Source organism: Camelus dromedarius, chromosome 3 (genome assembly GCF_036321535.1).
Source record: "Camelus dromedarius isolate mCamDro1 chromosome 3, mCamDro1.pat, whole genome shotgun sequence".
NCBI classification, from domain to species: Eukaryota; Metazoa; Chordata; class Mammalia; order Artiodactyla; family Camelidae; genus Camelus; species Camelus dromedarius.
In genome coordinates this window covers 36728659-36736280 of record NC_087438.1, presented here as the reverse complement: position 1 = coordinate 36736280, position 7622 = coordinate 36728659, and the positions used below count along the sequence as shown (strand labels likewise).

The 7622-nt window shown below is 39.2% G+C and overlaps 1 protein-coding gene across 1 annotated transcript in view; it reads left to right on the top strand.

Moving 5' to 3' along the window:
• Positions 1 to 260: 260 nt before the first annotated feature.
• Positions 261 to 7622, top strand: part of ANKRD55 (ankyrin repeat domain 55) — a 376849-nt gene continuing 369487 nt past the window's right edge. Inside the window, exon 1 of the mRNA XM_031445357.2 lies at positions 261 to 392. The gene's annotated coding sequence lies outside the window, so the exon portion shown is untranslated. The remainder of the gene's footprint in view (positions 393 to 7622) is intronic.

Sequence of the window (7622 nt, the reverse complement as noted above, 5' to 3'; positions counted from 1 at the left end):
CAATGACCTTTACAGAAAACAATGACCTTTGCAGAGATCTCTAAACCCTGGCAACTTAGCAGCAAGCTCAGTTCCAAAAGCGTTCCTTTTGCCTTTCCCAACAGACTTGAACAACTAGAAAGAAAGGAAGGAACTTAAAAAAAAAATCACTCAAATTTTTGGCAAACCTTAGGCACTCTTTCCCCCACCCTGTAATTAAGGCAGAAGTAAACAGTAAGAGAATATCAAATTGCAGCTTGCTTCAGTAATAGGTGCCCAGGTGGAGCTGCTGCTTGTACAGACCTGTGCCTTGAGACAGAAGGGCAGCCTTTCTGGGGAGCACTCTTAACAGGTCCCCAGCTCTGGCATATCAAGATTAAGACCTGAGGATCTGGAGTGAGTGACAAGAAAGGGTGAGTCATCTGGGGCATTATCTTTGAAAAGAAAAACTTTCTTTGTCCTTTCAAGTCACCCTCTCCCTTCTTGTTTTTGGAGGTCGTCTCTTGGATGATACTGCCTCACTTTGAAGAGGCTGGTGGGTCCAAGGAACCAAAAGCACTCCCTGCTGAGCAAACTGTGTGTGAAGACTCTGCATCAGACTGGCTTGGTCTGGGTCCTAACTGCCACTCACCAGCTGGGTTGCTCACCTTCTCTAAGCTTCAGTGTTCTCAGCTCTAAAAAGAGAATAGTACTCACCTTAAAGGGTACCCATGAGGCTAAAATGGAACTGTATAAAGTGCCTGCCACATAAGAACCCCTTAGCCACTCCTGTTGAATGTATCAATAGTTAATTTCTTCTTACCGTTGAGTAGGACCCCATTGTGACTCTACAGTAATTTGTTTATCCATTCAACGGTTGATTTGACATTTGAGTTAATTCCGGTTTTTGGCTATTACAAATAAAGCTGCTACTATTTGTGTACAAGTCATGTATGGACATAGTTTTGTTACTGAACACAAACTGGTGTACCCAGTGCACAGTGCACAAACTGCATGCTGAAGTTTGGAGCAGAGAAAGGTTTATTGCTGGGCTGAGCAAGGAGAATGGTGGTGGTGGTGGGGTTCATGCCCAAGAAAACCTTGAATTCCCTGAAGGGTTTCTACAAAAGTCAGGTGAGGGACAGGGGCCACAGAATATGTGATCAGCTCATACTCAGTTCTCTGATTGGTTGATGCTGAGGTAATGGGTTGGTCAACACTATCAACCCTTAAGCACCAGAAGGTCTGGGGGCCTCGTGCTCATGATCATCAAGTAGTTAATTTCTTCCATTTGCTGGTGGTTTTTGTATCTGAAAAACTCAAGAAATACGCATGAGATACTGTTATCAGAGAGGAGCTACAGCAGAGGATATGGGGGAGGGGTCTGTCCAAGGAAGGCACCATAGGGTCCTGCTTGGTTACAGTTTCTCTTTTCTCTTGGGTAAAACACTTAGAAGTAGAATGGCTAAATCACACAGTTGGTATATGTATAACTTTTTAAGAAGATATCAAACTATTTCTGAAGTGGTTGCACCATTTTACATTCCCACCAGCAGTGTATGAGAGTTCTAGTTGCTCCACAACCTTGCCAGCATTCAGTATGGTCAGTCCTTCTGATTTCATCCATCCTAATAGGTGCGTAGTGGTAAGTATTCACATTTACTTTGGGTTGCAGTGAAAATATTTAGGTGAACATTGTGTGCCATTCTTTTATTGCATTCATACCATTCATTCGTTGCATACTGAATAGGCCTCAAAGCTCAAACTATCTGAAGACAAGCAGTGGTAAAATTTAATTCACGGTGCACAGTTGGTTGCATCTGACTCAGAAGATTAAGTGAATTTCTAGCAGCAGCAGCCTAATGATTCAGTGTTGTCAACCCCTTAATTTTCTTCCAATCTCTTCTACTAAAGCCAAATAATTGCTATGATTTCATTACTTTGCCTGTGAAATCAGTAATGATCCTGGGCCATATCACCTTTAGTTCTTATTAATAATAATAACAAACATCATTGGCAAATCTGTTAAGTTTTCTCCTGTGTTTATAATAGTGAGGTTAGTGAAAATGTTCACTCCTTCTTAGGATCCAAAAGAGAGGACCCACAGGACAAATTTAATTCTAATTTTAGTTCCAGGAATAACTTTGTTTTTCCTGAACAAATGGTTTGTTTTCACCTGATGGATGCTAGGAATAGTGATGTTCCTTTCTTCATACTAGTAGCCAAGAACTTAGAGCCGGATTTGCCTTATGCTTCATAGCAAGTTGAAAAGATTTATGTTACATGTTTTGCAAACTAACTCTTACCTGGCTCCAGCTTACTTTCCTATTTAATTTTCTATTTGCTTTATTTTCCTTACTAGTTAGAAGACATTAAATTTAAATGATTTTATTTTTTAAAAATACATGTTTACAGCAAATGTACAAACACTGACACTCTCATAGGACACTGTCAAAAGTTCCTCAGGGTTCCTTCACTAAGTCCCCTCCAACTACAGTTCTTGTCTTGGATGAGGCCTCCTGGGAAAGAGCTACCTACAACTCTTGCCTTGGGTCCTGGCTTCCAGAGTACATCCCCCTGGACTCTTGGTTGGGATCTTTAACACTGGGTAAAAAGAGCAAAACTCAGTATTAAGTCATCACACATCTTCTCCTTCACTTTAAAAATGTTAGTAATTATGTCACATATACATGCTCAGGACTTATAACATTTACCTTCTGTTGTATAAATGAATATCCACATTTGTTCTAGTTGTTCTCCTTCACTTAATTGGATGAAATACACAAAATAACTTGCTGTTCTTTAATTGGGACTTTCTATTCTTTTGGCTGGATAATATTTCTTGTAGCTTTTCACAAATGAAAAGCTATAGCCACTGACCTCTTGCATTTTCAGAAAAGTTTACATATTGTTTTTACACTTATATTGGTGAATAATAAAATTCTTGGGTCACACTTTATTTCCTTGAAGACTTTGTTGGCATTGCTTTACTGTTTTCTAGCTCTAATTTTTTTTTTCATCTACGATGTGTCACTCAATTTTTTTCAGGATACTAAAAGGATTCTTTTTTTATCTTTGAAGTCGAACAGTCATGCTGTGATATCTTTTCCTAGGGACAGGACGTGTCTTTGAATTTGTAAATTTAAATATTTCTCTTTTTTGGGGGGGATATGTAGTTTTTATACTGGAAGAAGAATCAATTGTTTTATTCAAAATGTTGCACTCCTGGGATTGGCTGATGGAGCTAGATTTGAAGAAGAATTCCATTTGATCTAACTCTCTAGAGAATGGTAGAATCTCTTTGCAAGGACTGTCTTGTCCTGGGAGGCTGCCACCTGAGTAGAAGTCATTTTGAATTGTATCTTGAAATATTTTACTGTTCCATTATTTGGGTTCTCTTCTTCAGGGACACCAATTTTATTCATGTTTTCTCACTTAGTCTCTTCCATATTTATCATCTTTTTTTTCTAAACTTTTTTTTGGGACCGTCTGCTTACTTCCATTTTGTATTCCTTTTCTTACTACATTCTCCATGTCTTTTACTACATTTGTGTCAGGGACTAATCTCCTTAGTGCTGCATTCAATGTGAACTTCATTTTTGTGATGCTGAATTTTTTTCCTTCTACTTCTTTGCTAAATTCTGTCAGTTCCTGTTTTCATCTACTTCTGTCTTTTCATATTTCCCTCAATTCTTATATCTCTACTCTGTGTTCTTGATTTACAGTGGCAACCCTGGGTATTTTCTCTTTGCGAAGAAACACAGCATTGTTTCATCTTTGCTCTCTACCAGTTCCCAGTAATTCCCATAATAATTCCAAAGATATTGGATTCAAGTCTACTCAGGAAGCAACAAGGACCAGTAGGCTTGGGATTTGGGCAGATTTTTGTCCAAATCTTGACTCTGCTACTTAAAAGTTGGGTTATCTTGAGAAGATTGGTCTCTCTGAGCCCAGTCACCTCATTTGTAAAATAGATACGATATTATTTGATAGTGTTGTTATGAGGTTAAGATAAATAATGCAAAGGGTATAGCTCAGAGTCTGGCTTACAGACATGCTTAATAATGTTCCCCTTTTTTTTCCTAATTAAACTGGTGAATAGGTACAAGCTATTTTACCATAACAAGAAGAGATTTTGTCTTAAATGTGATTTAACCATCACACTAAAGCACCCATCGCAATGATGATATTAGAAAATACTTACTGAAGGCTTACTATTTTTTAGGAATTTTGCCGAATTTATTACATATTTTTCTCATTTAATTGTTCAACATCTCTATGAGATATGTTGAATCATTAGGCTCCGTTTACAGTTAAGGAAATTGAGCCTTCAGTAACATTTTGCTCAAGGTAGTAAGAGACCAATCCACAACTTGGTATAGTGGCCATGTTGTAGTCACTACAAAATATTGTTTATGTAATGTGATCTTTCCCTGTGCTAGGAAAAATAGCAGAAGCAAAAAAATGTATTATCATGCCTGGTCTTGGTAAACTCATAAACACATATATGCATTGCATGAATAGCCTCATAAAAACAATTGTGTTCACATGCCTAATACTCAAAGTAAGGACTTTCATTCTCAGGTAGAATGAGATTTGAGATTTAGAGGATGCTTTCTTCCTTGGGGAATAGAGCCTTGAACTAGAATTTCTCATCCTTGTTCCTCTATTTCTAGATGGCCTCATAAAAGTGAATAAATTCTAAAGCACTTAGATTATTGGGTTTTCCCAAAATGTGGATTTGTTTAAAATGTATCTGGGATTTATTCTAATCACATATGGTAAAACACACAGACACATATGATTGTCACAAAGGAAAAATTTTGTACTCGTAGACCTGTAGAAATCTGAGGAACAGCACACCAGGCCATGCAGGATCATGCAGGGAAACAACAGGATTGATCAGGAGACAGAGAGGGGAGGGCAGAGCATGGCCGAGAGACTTTCCTGGGGTTTTTCTGGGAAGGAATGGATGAGGCAGGGAAGGTACATTGAATAATTTGAATAATTTAGGTAGACTCTGGGCTGTAGGAGTAGGAGTGGTCCCTAGTTGTCTGGTACCTAGCCCTGGGGTGATTTAGGACAGGGGGAATATTGGGGAATATTGGCTTGGTGTATAGAATTTGATAAAGAAGATGATTGGGGACATGGACTCTGGATTGGTTGGTTGGTTTATTAGAAGCTTCCTCCCAGGGAAGTCACTTGCTGTCTTCAAGAATTAGCTAGCACTAGAAGGGGCAGTCTCTCCAGAATCAATGCTCCAAATGCCAAAGCATCAAGATTATAAAAAATAAGAAAATATAGGCAATATGGTGAGTACCTGTGCTTGTGTGTGTGTGTATATGTATGAATGTTGTAAAGAAATGACTGGTGGTTAATGCCCTTCTTGGGAGATGAGGAATGGAAGTCAAATTGGCAGGGAAAATTGGACAGATAGTGAGGCCATCAAAAGGAATAGGCTTATTCTATGCCATTCATCAAAATATTTTTTCATTTGGAAAATGGAGTAAGTATTATCTGACTGAGTTATTAAGGAAATTCCTATTAAATACCCAGAGATTTATTGTACTTGAAAGGAACTACAGAAAATCAGTACATTATTTTAAGTCATTGCTTAGCATGAGCTGATTTTAAATTGCTCTTGAAATGAGTTTTGTACTTGGACAGTTTTTTTTTTTTTTGGTGCATATAGCATACACAAACAAAGTGAAAAATTACAGAATTTTAGAACTGTATCGTTTGGATTTCTCCAGACTAAACAAAAAGTTCCAAGTATGATCAGATAAATTTTTTTTCTGATCCTCCGTGTTCCTAACCCTACCTTCTTATTAGAGGACCAAATCTGCAGTATAGTGCAGGAGTGTTGGATCAAGAGCCTTGAACTGTTTCTATTTGTGGAACGTCTCTTGGCTTGGGACAGAGCATAAGAACTCAACCATATCATGGAACAGGTTTGTTGGAATTCAGACAGGGAGTGTTTCCTCTAGATTACAATCGATTCTTTCCATAAAAAATATTTTTCTAGGCAAGCAGTTCCATAATTTATTAGCTTCAAGGACCTGCAAAGTCAAATGGAGATAAACTTTAGTCGGGAGAAAACAAATAGGAGTTTTTAAAAGATGCAGACCACAGTCATTTGGGGAGCTATCACTTAGCATTATGGGAAACCCACCATCAGTGTGGTATGAATGCCTTGTGAACCAGCCCTTTTCGGCCCTCTCCTTGCCACTTCACAGTCTTATCTCCTGGAAGCTAGTGCACCACTGTGAATGGATAGTTATAAACACGTACTATGTGGCTTCCACCAAGTCTTTTGTGCCTTGTATTGGGCCAACTGAGTTTGCAAGGTCTACTTTACTGCTTTCTCTTTAAATAGACCAAAGAACTAATGAAGATACCTTGACTTCAGAAGCCTGACTTTGCTGAAGTTACCACTGTTTCCTCGTGTAGATCTAGAAGCACTGTATAGTCTCTGAGTGGGAGCAGGACTCCTCATCACTGCTTTGGAGGCTGGTTCCCTATACCTGGCCTTGAGTTCCTCCAGCAGTAAATTCTGTGGGACATGATTCAAATGCTCTATATCCAGGCTTATTGCCACGTGTCTTCTGTTTCAGACTTGGTCACTAACGCTCCAAGTTTGTAACAAGCAGTCTGAGTGTGGAATCTTTGTGGCAATATTACCTTTTTGGCTGCTTTCCACTTTCCTGTCTCCCTAGTTCCTAATCCATCTCTTCCATTTTCTTCTTCTTCTCTAGTTCTACTCTTTTCTCCTCCTTCTGTTCTCTCTCCTATAGATATCAATTAAGTACCTGCTGGATGCTAAGAAAGACCCAAAGATAAATAAGACAAAGTTCTTGCCATTGAGATGCTCAGCATAAAGGAGAACTTTGTAACAAATAATGATAATGTAGTATGCATTCAAAATATGGGTATCATCATGCACACCCCTGTTCCTTGTTGCCTAGATTCTGTCAGTCACCTTGTCCTGCCAGACTTTAAGAGTTCCTCAGTCATCCATCTTGGTCTTTTCCTCTTCTTATTCTACATGCTCTTCCTTGAAGACATAATCCAGTCTGTTACTTCAGTCTTTACTATATGCTAGTATCGCTCACATATGCTTCTCCAACGCAAACTGGTCCCTGTTTTGCTTCAGGTCCATAGAGGCAGCATCTGGCTCATTGACTGAGACACAGGGGAGGGGCATTAACATGGCCAGTGGAATACAGGAAGATGGTTGAGGAAATGACCATTCAGTTGACTTTGTACAAAGCAAATATAGTTGGAGGAATTCAGATACCACATACTTTGTTGGCTCACAAGTACAGTGATTAGTGAGTAAACCTAGGTTTAGACTGCAGGACTCTGGAAGGTACTTGTCAAGAAGGCTTTCTTCCTTACCTTGACCTTCACAGGTAAACTGTGGGGCCCTTAAGAAGAGTAGAGCCCTCTTTTTTCTGGATCCCAGGTGTTGACAGGATTGTTTGGGTTTGGTCATGGCTAGTTGGTGGAAGGTTTCAGTGGCTCCCATTCTATAGTCCAGAGAAGAAAGCTGATGGCACCCCTTGTGCTGTTTTACTCAGGCCAGCTTGCCTGGAAAAACAGCCATTGGCTTGCTCTGTTGTGTGGGATACAGCTTTGTGAGCTGGGAAAGGCACTACTTCTCA